This window comes from Lepidochelys kempii, chromosome 10 (genome assembly GCF_965140265.1).
Source record: "Lepidochelys kempii isolate rLepKem1 chromosome 10, rLepKem1.hap2, whole genome shotgun sequence".
Taxonomy (NCBI): domain Eukaryota; kingdom Metazoa; phylum Chordata; order Testudines; family Cheloniidae; genus Lepidochelys; species Lepidochelys kempii.
The window spans coordinates 49,105,464-49,120,650 of NC_133265.1; the positions used below are offsets into that span (position 1 = coordinate 49,105,464).

Below are 15,187 nucleotides of genomic sequence, written 5' to 3' on the forward strand. Positions count from 1 at the left end.
GTAGTAAGACATAGAACAACTGTATCTTGATTTTGACACATTTCCTCCCTGCTTATGCCAAACGGTTACTTCAGCAAATGCAAGGAGTTATGGGATACTTAGCATAAGTGAACAGGGTTATGGTGGAGGCCAATTGAGGCCAGAGTACTGTTACAGTATTTGTGCTTAATGTTACCAGTGCTTAATGCATGCCAATATCTATATGGGGCAGATAATATATATTGTTAATATGATATATATGTTAGCCAGCATATATTAGTCAACACGCTGGACTGGGACTCCGGAGACGGAGGTTCAGTTCCTGGCTCTGCTGCGGACTCTCTGCGTAACCTTGGTGAGTCCATAGGCCTCACTTCAGCAAAGCACATCAGTGCGTGCTTAACACTGCCCATGTGTGTGGTTCCCTTGAAGCCCCGAGGCCACGCACTTGCTTACACTTAGACCTTCCCATGCCTGAATCGCCCATGTGTAACATGGGGATAATGGTACCTCCCTGGGTGTTGGGAGGATCAGTTCATCAGTGCTTGTGAGGTAGTCAGATATCACAGTGTTGGGGCCATGTAAGTGGCAGATATCGATATGTCTCAGCCGACAGGCAAAGGGCTCGGTAGCATGGCATGTGGAATGCCACCTCACACTTGGCAGTGGCCCTGGCATGTCAGAGTTCGGGCACATTGATGGGGCAGAGTGGGGGTCGTTTGCATCGCTTATGCTGTTACTGCACCTATCCTCCAGGTGCTACGGAGCTGACACCTGCTTGGCTCCCATTGGCTGATGCACTCAGCACTTTTCTGCCTTTAGCACTCAGGTTAACTGTCAGGCACATAGACCAGCTCAGAGTGAGCAGATCCATTGGGTTTGAGGCCGTCTCTCATTCAGACCAGAGTAATGGACTTGTGCTTTATTTAAAATTGCGATACCCTCCAGTCACAGTGCCAGAACGCTTGGGAAGCCTGAGCATCAAGCAGCATGATGGGTAATAAGTCAGGATCCAAACGGGGAGCTGGGCGGCATAGACACCAGGGAACTCTCCACTCCTCTTGCTCTTCTCCTCCTTTGGAGACAGCCAATGGGGCCTTCCAGGCTGAGGGGAAATGGAAGGCACACACAGTGGGGGTTGGGGGAGTGGCAGTTTGGGCTGTGTCTGCATATGGGTTAAATTATTCCTCTGATCAACCAGAATTAACAGCAAGGAAAATAAGCCAGGAACAAAGCAAGATGGAGAGTGGGTGGGCTAAGGAGGATGAGAGAGAGCAAAGAGAGAAGGCAGGGCAAGGTTTAGAATAGCAGAGTTCATTCAGGGTGTACCGTACGTTACGCCTTGCACTGACTTTGACGCCATCTAACCCACTATTTCCCCAGCCAGGATGCGTAAGGGAGTATGTGGGTCAGATCCTCAACTGGTGTAAACTGAGGAGGCTCCACTGACTCCAATGCCCAACTGAAGGTTCAGGGCGCCAACTTCTGTTCTCAGTTACACCGGGATGAATCCGCCCCAATTCCAGTGACTAGGAAGTGTGTAAGGGGTGTGGGTGTACGTTACAGTTTTGTAAGTGGGTGGTAAGCTGAGCTAATGGAACCTACACACTGTGGGAACTAGCAGATGTGACACCAACTTAGACCCGCCATTAAATTTGGCCCTCACTGTGCTGGTGCTGCTGGCCACATGCCGTTTCTGAGATTGGTGGTAGGAGGCCTTTAAGGATGTGCTTTGAAAATCAGCTGGACCTGAGAATCCATGGCAGAATTCCTTCTTTGTGGCTAGGGATGGTCTTTTGAGACCTTCTATTTTCTGGACAGATCCTGGAATCTGCTCTATCCTAAAGACTTTTGCACGGAAAGCTATTTGTGGGGGTATCAGGGTTTGAGTTTTTTGCCCAACACCTCATTTTGGTCCAGTTTGTGCCCAAGTTTCTCCCTCTAGCTCGCTCCTTCTGGCAGTTTACATGCACAGTGGCTGCCTGCCATCTATGAGGGGAAGAGAGGAATGCACAAACCCGTCCTTTGTGAGGAATCCACAGCCCCACTTTCTACTCCCTGAAGAACAGTATTCCTTTACCCCTATGAATCTACGTTGGTGGAAAGATCAAGGCTATGATTTGGTTCTCCAACCTGGGTCACACTCAGAGCACAGCAGAGCAAGGGTGCATTGTACCAGCCACTTCCACGGAACCTAGAGCGAGAGAGATTTCGTTGCACCCAACAAATACTCGTGTAGACAGTCCTCCCTGCAGTGTACGATGGGAAATGCACAGAGTAGGTAGAGCAGAGGGCCAGTTTTCCATTGTGCCATGAGCAGAAGATGGTTATCTTTCATAGTAGCATGAAGGTGACAATAAACTCAGTTCTGGTGGCTGGGGATTCTATTCTCTTCCAAGAAGACCTGTTTGCATTAGTTGCATCAGAGAAGGCTTCATCCAAAGATTTGTCACTGGCTGGCTCTGGGCATTTATCTGACACTATTCTGGGGTTGCATCTGCCCTGTCACATAGACCAGAGGCATCTCCTTTGATAAGCCTCTCTCTCACTGCCTTACTGTGGATGCTTCATGAGCACAAAAAGGAGTTTCCCTGCCTCCTTTGGCAGCTGGAAGTGGAATGGGGAAGGAAACATCCCGATGCTACATTAGAGTCTATTCTTGGGCTCTCAAATCTCGTTCATGGCTCTCCCCGTCCTCATCTGCCCATTGAGCAAGGGTCCCTTCAAGCAATCTACTAAGATTTCTGCTGGCCCAGCCCTTACTTCCAGAGAGTCAAGAACCTAATTGACTCAGAGGAGTCAGTGAAGTCTGAGGAGTTGAATAAGGAAAAGACCTAGTCGACTACTGGAACATGTGCCTGGCCAATGGGGGACTTTCCCCTATAGTACATCATTCTCCAGTGCTTTGTCTAACTTAATTTTGAATGTCTCAAGTGATGGAGTTTCCCTTGGGAGATTATTCCACAACTGAATGGAGCTCTCCTATGCTTTGCCTTTGCAAACAGAAAAATCCTGTTCTCCAAACCATTGCCCAATGCAGAAAATACTGACCCAACAAATGATGCTAGCTTTTGTGGGAACCAGGATTACCTGATGCTGAACGGAGCTTTCGCTCTCCTGGATCTTGGGACGATGGGGTGGGCGGCTCGGTGCCCACTACACCATTTTCACGTGCCATAGAAGTCTCATTTCTCTCTCACCCCAGAGGTGGACACAGCTGCCTTCACAATTACTTATTGATCGCTTGTCAGGATGTTTTCTTTGCTGGTGGGTCACTGAAGCATGAACAGCAAAAGAGATGATCTCAGTGAGGGAGGAAGAAGGGATCTAAGAAGAGAGTGCGCCTCTTGCACCGGAATGTTAATTTAAAAACACACAGACTCAGGCTCTTCACAGAGTGGGGCCAAAAAACCACACTGAGGTTAAGCGGCTTCAATGTCATGCTTGTGAGAGAGAGTTTTTTGCGGAGCAGGCTCCTTCATGGAACCATGATCCTGATGCCCCACTTGACAGATGATTGGCTCTTTGCCCTCGTTGTTTTAAAACCTCTCTTTGGGCTGGCTCCAGCCCATTACAAAGCAATTGACCCTTTGTGCTACCTTCCCTGCCTGCATCACTCATCTAGCACTGGCCCCCTGCCCATCCCTTCACACACTGGGCCAGATCCTCAGCAGATGTAAAGCAACAAAGCTCCATTGACTTTCATGGAACAACCTTGATTTGCACCAGCTACGGACCTGGCCCAGAGCTTCCCCTCTGTAGCTCTCACCCATCTGGCATCTCTCAACTTCATTGACTTCCTATTCCATCTCCTCTTGTTCTCCTTGTCTTGCCGGTGCTTCGTCATTCCTCCCTCCTTCTGCTCTTATTGATTTTTCATCCCTGTGACTGTGTTGTTTAATTCAGCCAAGTGTTTTGGGGAGAATGTCTGTACGGAAGGAGCTTGGCAAACTAGAGTCGTGCTGTGTTTCCATAGCAGTCTTGCAACAGGTAGGGTAGTAGTAGTCTGGCAGTCGGGAGAAGCTAGCTAGAGCTGTGCTGACAGTGTGGGGCAACCCATGCCATTTAGCAGATACAGCTTCTTATCGCATATGCCAGAAAGGGATTGGTATCTTAAATACATCCCCTTGATGTTTTATGGCAACATGTGCCTACTCTGTGCATGTGCCTACTGATCAGAAGAGGTCCTTTAGCAGAAGCTGTAGCAGCTCAAGCTTTTAGCTCTGGAGGCCCCTGGTTCAATCCTTGAGATGGCAGCCTCACAATAGCCATTACCATACCAGATCAGATCACTGGTCCACCTAGCTCAGTATCCTGTTTCTTACAGTGGGCAAAACCAGATACATCAGAAGATTGTGCAAAAATTCCATAATGGACAACTATGCAAGAACGTGCCTCTGGGGGAAGTGTCTTCCTACCCCATGCCGTTAGTGGCTGGCTTACAACCGAACCATGAGTGTTGCTGTCTCGTCTTATCATGAACTTCCTTTGCACTGTTCATTATTTTGTGTATCTTTGTTGTGTTCCCTCTTATTTATCTCCTTTCTAAAGTAAAAACTCCTGAGCTTTTTGTGCAGAACCATTTCATGCCTCTGAATCTTTTTGTATTGCTGGTTTCTCAACCTCTTCTGTATCTTTTTTTTTATTCGAGCTAATCAGAACTCAGCATTCTGATTGGGTTCCCATTGATTTCTATAGTGTGTTCTATTTGCCATCCCATTCGTTAAACATTTTGTTTGGGTTTTGACTGCTGCCACACATTGAGCTACTGACACTTATTATTGTTTGAATTATAGTAGCACCTACAAACTTCAACTGAGACCAGGGCCCTTGTGCTAGGCACTGTACAAACACAAAGTCAGAGACCATCTGTGCCCCAGAGAGCCTCACAGTCCAGTAAACAAGACAGCCAAAAGATGGGAGGGGAAACTGAGGCACGGGGAGGGGAAATGACCTACCCAAGATCACCGGCAGAGCTGGAAATAGAAACCCTATCTCCTGAGCCCCAGTCAAGTGCCTTAGCCACAAGACAACCCTTCTTCTCACCTCTTGTCACCAAATCTTTCCCTTTCCATAGTATGGGCCTGTCTCTCTGCCAATACTGAGACAGTGCTGAGGAGTTCTGGGTTTTTGGTTAGAATTTATTTACATTTTCCTTTTACATGAGAGATTGTGAGATACAAGGTGATAATGGAGGGACGTGGTGAAAGCAAAGGATCCTGATTCTCCGTTGCTCTGCATTCATCCACCCCTGTGAGGATCTTTACCATGGGGGCATTTTACACCCTTTGGGCATTGGGAGACTAGGGGGAGGAAAGACGGGATGATATAAAGGTGAGATGGGTGAACAGTGGAGGCTCTCCTGGGCAGGCTGTATTCTGTGGACTGCTGGCTAGGAGAGCAGCATGGGGGTGAATGCAGTATGGACTTTGGAACACCAGGGCGTGGGTGTCGGAGTAGAAGCGGTCAGCAGAGGAAAAGCAGGCTAGTGGGAGCTGGGAATATGCTGAAAGGCTCCAGTTTAATCCTATAGAGCACTGGCTTTCTGCAGCCTAAATGGAACATTTAGCCTACCCTGTCTGGAGTCGGGTGCAGTGTGGTCTTCACCTGCATCTATTAAGTGACTCCAAACACACCTTTTGGGCTAGCTGCCTGTTTTCAGATGTCAGCCGGCTATATATATATATATATATATATATATATATATATATATATATATATATATATATTTTGGATGGAAAAGGAGGCAGGAGAGAGAGAGAGTGAGCAAACGAATGATGGAAGCAAAGCGAATGATGGAGAGAGAAGGAAACAGATAGAGACGTGTTTGGCAAATTAAAGCTTTTCCCTTGTTTTGCTGCTTTGCAGTTAGCTACAGGAACACTTAGCACTGAGCCCAGGGTCTCGAGAAGCAACTCTCTTACCAACAGAAAATGTTGTTAAATATTTATTTGTAAATCTGGAGTCTTTAGCTCTAAAACATAGTCAAGTGCAATAGAATTTGATTTAGTTGGTGCAGCTGGGAGGAGGCGAGAGGGCTGAAGCCGAGACCCTTGTTTGTGGGGTTTGTTTATAAACCCAAAATCCAGAGACCAGGGTTAGTCCCACAGCTAGGGTGACCAGACAGCCAGTGTGAAAAATCGGGACAGGAGTGGGGGTGGGGGGTAATAGGAGCCTATATAAGACAAAGCTCTGAATATCGGGACTGTCCCTATAAAATCAGGACATCTGGTCACCCTACCCACAGCCCTGGGTCCAGGTCAGGACTCTGTGCCTTCACACTCCCAGCACAGTGGGATCTGCTCACCAATGTATTAGGTTTCAGATGTCCAGCCCCTCGCTGCAGTGGGATCGACCAGCCCACCCCTGAGAACTGTAGGACTCGTCCAGCTGTGCCCCAGCAAATTCCAGTGACTTTGATGCATTATTTTCTTGCTCAGAAAATGTTTCCCAAAGTCACTGGAGATGCTTGGAGAGTCTCTCATGGGCAGCTGGCTCAAGGGTGAACGTCACACACTCTATAATTTATGATTACCAGATGTTTTTACAAGCTGACTCAGAAATTTCTGTTGTTTCTTTTTTTTTTTTCAATAATCTTGCTCTGTCAGCTTATCTGAAACCCCACTCCAGATTCCTCCCTGCCTAGAGAAGGCCAAGCTCCTGGCTCCAGGATTCTGATTGCAACGAGCAGTAACAATACGGGGTTCCGTGGCTGGGATGGTACATAGAATAACTTGGCGTTGTCTTCTGCAAAAAAAAAAAAAAGACTAAGTCACGTAAACAGGGATGGGCAAAACTCCAGGGAGCCTGGGGACTTATGAACCTTCTAAGTGCACAAACTGTGTTTCCCTGGGGGTTTAAACTCTTGTGTTTTCATTTTCCCAAAGGACAATTTCAGTTGGTTTATTTTTGCTACATCATGTTTACTTCTTTAGCTACAGGGTAGTCCGTGCTTTCATTATGGAGACCATCCTGCTGACTTAAGTGCTGTTATTCAGTGTAAATGCCAGCTCAGAATTAGAGCCACCACTTCCCCACCCCACCCAGCGCAAAAAATACCTCTAGGCTGGCCCCAGTGGGGAATTATTGATACTACAGGTATGGTCCAAGTAGAGCTATGCAGATTTATGCCATCTGAGAAGCAGGCCCATTGTTCTTAATTTTTCATTTTCATTTTTCTCCCTCTCTGCAACTTTTTCCAAATCGCTTCCCTTTCCAATCTACTTTTACCGTATTTTTCTCTTTTTTCCCCCCATCTTCTCCCATTCTCCCCTTTGGCCCAGCTCCTCAGCTGGTGTAAATCAGTGTAGCTGCATTGGCATCTGTCTACCACACTGATTTACACTCAGCTAAGTAGCATCCCCTTCATCTTCGATATAGAGAGGTAGAGGTGGGAATTTTCTCTCGGCTCCCTTTCTCCTATGCTTAACATAAACCCAATACCATTCAAGCTTGACCTGTGGACCCAGGATGGCCAAATGGGTTTGAAACCAGCCCTGATTGTAACACTGACACAGACAATGGTGGAGGAGGCGTTATGTGTGCAGAAATTGATGTCATGCTGACATAATAGTGCTGACATAAAAACGTGCACAACGTCACAGCATAATGGGCCAGGGTTTTTCCCTCCCGTACAGTTGTATGCTGGCGGCTGTGAGCCTGCTTCACTGCCACCTGCTGCCTCATTGTCAGTTACACCTGGGGAAACTGTACCAGACACAACCAGATCAGAAGCTGGGTGGTATTTTCTTCCCACTTTGCACAGATGTAAGTGACGGTGTGCGGTGCCACTTTCCCTCTCCCTGAAGCAGCGTATTTATTCGGCTTTTCAAGGTACGTCTACATAGCAGGTGGCAACCGCAGCAGCGAGTATCAGATTGGGGCTCTCAGACATTGTGCTGTACCTAGCCATGTCGATGACTGGGCTCAGGCTGGAACTCAGGCTCTGAACTCAGGAACTCGGGGGTGGGTTTCAAAGCCTGAACTCCAGCCTGAACCACAACATCTACACAGCTGTTTTTAGCACCATCATGCAAGCCCAAATCCTTCAACTCGGGCTCTGAGACTTGCTGCTAAGGCTGTGTAGACCTACCCTCACAGAGCAATTACACAAGAAACAGCAAAGGCCTCTCTCTAGGCCTGCAGTGAGGGAAAGGGGAAAAAAAGAAACCAGTCCACACCATGGAGAAATCCCCATCTAGATACCTGGACCAGACTCCTTCCTTGGAGGTGCTCTGACCCCTTCCCAAGAAAGGGCAACATGTTATACACCTCCCGCTAGATTAACCGCTACCTGCCAAGCAAACCCAGCTGCTCACCCCTGCTGATCCAGGAAGCATCACTTAGGAGGAATGGATCTTATCTCCAGGGCCAAGTTATGGACAGGGTCACATGCCGCCCACCAGGGCAGAGCCATGTATTGGGCAGTTATCTTCTTGGGGGCGATTCTCCAGCCCTCACACTGGTTTTACTCCTGTGGGTCCCAGTGATTTCAGTGGAGTCACCCCAGATTTGCACAAATGTGAGGTCAAAGTGATTGGATCCTGATTCTCCGTTGCTCTGCATTCATCCACCCCTGTGAGGGTCTTTACCATGGCGGTATTTTACACCGTTTGGGCACTGGTGTAAGTGACTCACTAGGTTCAGGGAAGCAGGGGTGTTCCAGATCAGAGGGTACATTTGTTAGATCTCATTTTCCCTCACTGAGCAAATTCAAGAGTGCTCCAAACTCTGCCAGACCTTTACCCCTTCAGTGATTGCTGCATGATCTGAGCTAGGTAGTCAACATCAGATCATGCAAAAATCTTGATTTTTAGAAGGGAGTTTCTATCGTCAGCTCAGCCTTGGAAGAGACTTGTTTTGCTCTGAAATGTCCAAAGGTAAATGGGAAACGGAAGTGATTTAAAGCTCATCTTCACACTGTATTTTTCAGTGTATTCGTTGTCTTTATCCTGGGCCTTTTATGTGGCTTCAGCTATTAGCATTACGGATGTTTTTGTCAGGGCTTGTATTTATCATGGATTTAAATTTAGCCCAGAACTCATACTACGTGAGGTGTGTCTAGACTTTAATTATATGCAAGTAGGTTTGTCTAGTCTGTAATAATATGCAGATTTTGCTTTGTTCATTTATCATGTTTGTTCATCTTTTTAACTCTTGGCCTCCAAAGCCTTAAATTCTACCACTGAAGGCTTATTTGGCTGCTGTTGTTTTTCATGGCTACATTGTATTCTGTGCAGTTACTAGAAGGCTCAGACAAAGAACATGTAATAATTCCACAATACCAGGTGTATTTCAGCCTAACCAGGCAAATTATCCCCTTGTCACCATGTGTGGCATAGGGCCAGATCCTCAGCTGGTGTAAATCAGCTCCAATGGATCTCTGCTCGGGAGGAGCCTTGGGATGGTTGAATGGTGGAGTTTGTGGAAGGTCAGTACTGAGGTGCACTGCAGGATGTGTGCCTTTGCACAGGGCTCAGGTTAGAGAATAGTGGCTAGGTTGGAAGTCTGAACTAAGTGCATTGGCAAAGCTCTGCTGGGTCTAGGAGTGGAACAATAGGCGGTGTTGCATGCCAAAACAAAGGTTGTTGCCAAAGCTGTTTGCCATATCAGAGCTGTTGCAAATCACGATGAATATACAGGGCCAAATTCACCCCAGGTGTGATTCCATTGATGCTGGTGGAGGTACACCAGGGAAGAACTTGGCACCTATTAGAGGAATTCTTGGGGAAGTTCAGATTGTAATATCAAGAGAGATACCACAACAACCCCCCCCCTATTCCTGCACCTGTCTGAAGCCAGTATTAGCAGTTGCCCATAAAGGTGACGAGCACGGAAATTTCAGCTAAGAACACATCCAAATAAGGCAGGCTGTTTTTCAGCATCATAAGGTGAAGTCTTTCCAGTGCAATTAGACCCTTTCGACTGTGTTTTGTTTTGCATATAATGTTTTGCTTTTTTATGTCTTTCTCAGCAAGATTGTGAGTATAGGGAATTGGATTCCAAGAGAGATTAACAGAGATGACGATTAAAGAGAAAGCGCATGCATTTTGAAAGCATGCACTCTGAGCGACTGCACTGCAAAACGTTCCTTTCGCTGCATGTAATGTGATCCAACAAAGAGTTTAGAGTGGAACCTGCTGCCCCATTTCCAGCAGAGTCGCAGCACATTAGCAGGGATTTCTACATCTTCCTGGAAGACATGGTTTCAGAGGTGCAAAGTTTACTCCGGCAGTTGCAAAATAAATAGCACTTTTTGCCTGATGGATATTGCACAAGCAAGAAAACAGCTTGTTTAGCCTCCTTGAAATGGCTCTGGGTGGAAGACCTGCTCTGGCTCCCACCCATGTAGGAAGAGCCCTGGGGAGGTATTTAGATAGCCGCTCACCAGCTGGACATGGCTCCTTTTGGCTCCCTGGATACCGTTACTGCCCACTCACTCAACAAGGGTCCAAGTTTGTCTTAATTACAGGAATATGCTGGGCAAACACACAAGTGGAACTACCAAGGACTCTACTAATTGGTTATGTCCACCCTAGTGTCTGGCCACCAGTTGGCAGAGGTAGCAGGCCCCTTGGCTGAGACCTTGACGTCTCTGGTATTGTCCCAGCCTCAGAAGCCAATTATATCCTTCAGAATAGATTCAGGTCTCATCTCTGCGATATCAAATACTACGCCAGTGAAACTAACATGGCAGTGTTCATAGAATCATAGAATATCAGGGTTGGAAAGGACCTCAGGAGGTCATCCTGTCCAACCCCCTGCTCAAAGCAGGACCAATCCCCAACTAAATCATCCCAGCCAGGGCTTTATAACTGTGATCAGCATAGTTGGCAATATTGATGTTATGCCATGAAGGATGATTAATAATAAATATCCTACATTCATTTAGCACTTTGTGGCCTGATCCAGTTAGTGAAGCCAATGGAAACCTTTCCACTGATCTCAGTGAGCATTAGAACAACCCGTTAGGAATGATTGTGACGTGTTTACAAATTATGTACGCACAGGAATCACTTTGCACACTCCTGAAATGCAGTCACCTCTGGGGTGGAACGCACCAGCTGTTCACCAGCAGCCAGCAACACTGCACAGCAATCTAGGGCAAGAGGTGAAGAATGCCATATCAAATTGAAACTGTGGGAGGAATTCTGTGCAGCAGACTGTAATTAATACCCCAGTTTGAAGTGGGCGAGGACATTACTGTTCTGGTTTATGAGATAGCGAAAACTGATACATTTATGGATTGCACATCACTTTTCATCCTTGCATTTTGCAAAAAATGTTCAAATAATCTTTTTTGGAAGGAAAGTAAGTTGTACATGGGACATCTATCTATATAAAATGATGGATATAAACAGACGCAATGAAACTAATGCACAGAGTATATCCAAGAGCCATAAATAGTGCGAGGCAAAGTAATGCACAGGATACATATAATGATGGATATAAACTGAACCGGTGAAAGTAATGTGTGGAGTATATTCAGCGATAGCCATAAATAGCATTAGTGAAGGCAATGCAGAGTGTATATGTAACAATGGATATAAACAGAGCCAGGGGTAGTTGTACAAATAATGTACGATATTAATGTGATTTGATCCTTCATAACAGCTTGAGCAACATAAAAAATAAGTACACCAGAAGCAATGTGACATGCAGCTTTAGCATCCCTCTGACAAGGGGATGGGATTGTTTATGGTTTGAAGGTATAAGCTGCCTTTGCAAAGCCATAACTCCCCCAGAATAACTTTATATAGTGCTCAGTGTCTCCCCATTCCAAGTTTTTCACTAGCTCAGCTCCCTTCATTCATTTAACTTTCAAATTGCCTCTTCCATTCCAGAGCAGGGAGGGCTGGGGATGAGGAGGGAAGAGCCACTAGACTAGACAGAGTCCTGGCAAGTGGTGGTGGATTTGGGGGGGTGTCTCCTGCTAACCTGGCGTGGGAAGAGTTACTGCATTCTTCTTTTCAGAAGAAAACTAGGGTTCAGTATCCTCCAAATCCCAGCCTGGTCTGGCCCCCACTTAAAGACAGTGTTGACTTGGGGTGCAAACAAGGAACAACTTTCTGGAGTGCAAATGGTTGAGATGGCTACTAGAGAAGTGATCAACCCACCTACATTAGGACAAAAGAATAGTGCCATTTGACAGGTTTCAGAGTAACAGCCGTGTTAGTCTGTATTCGCAAAAAGAGAAGGAGGACTTGTGGCACCTTAGAGACTAACCAATTTATCTGAGCATAAGCTTTCGTGAGCTACAGCTCACTTCATCGGATGATGATTGATGAGGAAGCTGGGGATTGCTTAGGGCAAATAACTGGGGGAGGAGGTGTGTGTGTTTGAGATAGGGACATTTATATCACTTCCACCTGAAATCACTTGAGATCAGATCCTACGGCAGGGATGGGCAAACTTTTTGGCCCGAGGGCAACATCTGGGTGGGGAAATTGTATGCAGGGCCATGAATGTAGGGCTGGAGCAGGGGGGAGTGCAGAGTGTGGGAGGGGGTGCGGTGTGCAGGAAGAGGCTCAGGGCAAGGGGTTTGGGTACAGGAGGGGTGCAGTAGGGGTCTCAAAGCAGGGAGTTAGGGGGCTCAGGGCAGGGAGTTGGGGTGCAGGAGGGGTTCAGGGTGCAGGCTCCAGCCCAGCGCCACTTACCTCAAGCAGCTCTGGGGTAGCAGCAGCATGCAGTGGGGCTAAGGCAGGCTCCCACCTGCCCTGGCCCCATGCTGCTCCCGGAAGTGGCCAGCCTGTCCGGCAGTGGCTCCTGGGGGCTCCAGCTCCGCACGCTGCCCTCACTTGCAGATACCACTCCCAAAGCTCCCATTGGCCACAGTTCCCCATTCCTGGCCAATGGGAGCTGCGGGGGGCGGTGCCTGCAGGCAAGGGCAGCCCTTGGAGCCCTCTCCCCACCCCACCCCGCTCCCCAGGAGCCACAGAGACGTGGTGCCGGCTGCTTCCAGGAGTGGCACGGGGCCAGGGCAGGCAGGGAGCCTGCCTTAGACCCACTGCACCACGGGGCTGGCAAGCCCGCAGGCCGGATTGAAAGCCGTGATGGGCTGTAGTTTGCCCTCCCCTGTCCTAGGGACAAAGTAGTTAACACCAGCAAAGCCCATCCTTGGAAAGCTCTCACCTGCCCTGTTACAGGATCCTTGGTGGTTGTGTTGTCATGCTGATGGTGTTTCAGTATTCAATGCTGGCATAAATCATCAGCCAAAGCTACGTAAGGGCTGGTTCCAGGAGGAAGGCCAGGATGGTAGCTAAAACAACTTCAGATTGACACAAAAAATCACTTCCCATGGCCTTGTCCCATTGCATTCCTGGCAGGCCCAGAAATCAGTACCATGTCTATCTCTGATCAAAGACTTTTTCCAGGGCCCATCCCACATTGGCCAGGAAATCTATCTGAAATTCTTCTCTCGTGGACATTTTTTGCTTTAGTGAGGCAATCTGGTTAGGTTTTTTCATCCTTTCCCTAGTGAATGAAGGGAACAGGCAGTTTTTGTTAGTAAGAAGGCCCCAGCAGTGGGCTCACAGGACATTCCCAGATCCCATGCCTATAGAGTAGATTCTGTTTACACTTCCCTGGTGTTTCATTTGCTGGTGCAGTAAAACCAATTCTGCTGCCGGTTTGGGGATGGAAATTCTGAGCCCCTCTTTTGCACCTCGGGGCTTCTACCCAAGGACTTGCCTTTGCATGTAAATACTCCATTCAGCGATCAGTGGTTTCCCCCACCCAGGACCTCTGTAATCTGATACAATTAAAAGCAACAGGGAAAAAAGAGACTTAAGTGTTTTCACTTTGGATTCCAATGGCAACAATGGATGCTGAGAGCCATATTGTGTTTACCTTCCCCAGGTCGAGACATGGTGATAAAGAAAAGGGGTATTGGGGCATGCTCGCAGACAGGCATCTTCAAGACAGCTTAATGGATCTAGGTGCCCAGGTCCCCAAAAGCCCAGCCTTTGTTTTTAAAAGGTTAATGGTAGTTTGTAAGTACAATGTTCCTTTTACCCATGATCACAGAACACGTTGCAAAGCCAGGTAAATATCGTTATTGCCTTTTGGCCGATGGGGAACTAAGGCACAGGAGGGGTTAAGTGACTTGCCCCAGGATGCAGAGAGGGTCAGTGGCAGAGACACGAGTAGTCAGGAGTAACTCCACTGGAGTCCATGGGGTAGAGGAGAATCCAGCCCCGAAGAGTATATTGCTTTCTGCTCTAAGTGGAACCTGTTCCTTTCTGAGCTGCCATTCTCTGGCCCTCGACACAATGTGGGCTGCTCCACTGTCTGGGTTTTCCCTGTCTCTCTAGTCTGGGCTGAATTCTGCATTCCAGTGCCTCTGCATTCAAAAGGCAGTTTTTGTATTCAAGTTCCATCTAAAGGGAACTGACTCATTTCAAGAGCTTAAAGTGTGTGTGTGTGTGTAAAACATTCCCCATTCAATCATCAAAAGTTGGGGGATGATTTTGCCCAGGAGTGGCTTTGGACAAGTAAATGAAGGCATCACCACCATGGCTTCACTTCTTCCTCAGGCACCATCTGCACCAAGCCCCCGCCTCTCCCTTTCTTCCCAGCAGACGGTGGGATTGGTGGGGGTTGCTGCACTCCTGCCAGAAAGCTGTGTCAGCGGGCGGGATCACGCTTCCTGGTTCCTCAGCACCTCATTATGGCGCTGCTGGCCGAAGTGCAGGCTCCTTCCTTTTTGTATGCACCTCACCTCCGAACTCTGACTTCATTAGTGGAGACTGTTCTCCTGGCTGGCTCTGAGCAGACTGCAAAGCAAGCCGTTAACATAGAGGCGTCTGAGGCCAGGTCTCTCAGGGAGCCAGTTGGATCGGGGGATGGGACAGAGACAGGTTTCAGCCAGTTAATGCCTAAATAATAGATGCTTTTTCAACGTGGATGGTTTTTTGTCAGATCGCTTTGCCATGAGAAAGTATATTATAAGCTTTCAGGCTTTGTCATCGCTCGCAGTCGTACAGCATAACTGGTTTACTGAGAAATTCCCCTGTGGCCCCACCATACCCATCTACAAGAGCCCCAGTCTGAGCAGCAGCGTGGCCCACTGGTGAAGGCACTGAGCAGGAGACCTGGGTTCTGTTCTTCACTCAGCCACTGACTTGCAGCGTGACCTTGGTCAAGTCACGTACCCTCTCTCTTTCCCCTTCAGCCCTTTGTCTGTCTGCTTTAGATTGTAAGTTCTTTT

The 15,187-nt window shown here is 47.7% G+C and overlaps 1 protein-coding gene across 8 annotated transcripts in view; it reads left to right on the forward strand.

The window, feature by feature from the left end:
• The window catches only part of LINGO1 (leucine rich repeat and Ig domain containing 1), a 462,452-nt gene that overhangs the window by 443,954 nt on the left and 3,311 nt on the right, over positions 1–15,187 (forward strand). For 2 of the 8 annotated variants that reach the window (XM_073303476.1, XM_073303474.1), the window contains one exon: positions 13,837–13,970. The exons of the other annotated variants lie outside the window; for them this stretch is intronic. The gene's annotated coding sequence lies outside the window, so the exon portion shown is untranslated. The remainder of the gene's footprint in view (positions 1–13,836; positions 13,971–15,187) is intronic. 8 annotated transcript variants of the gene reach the window in all.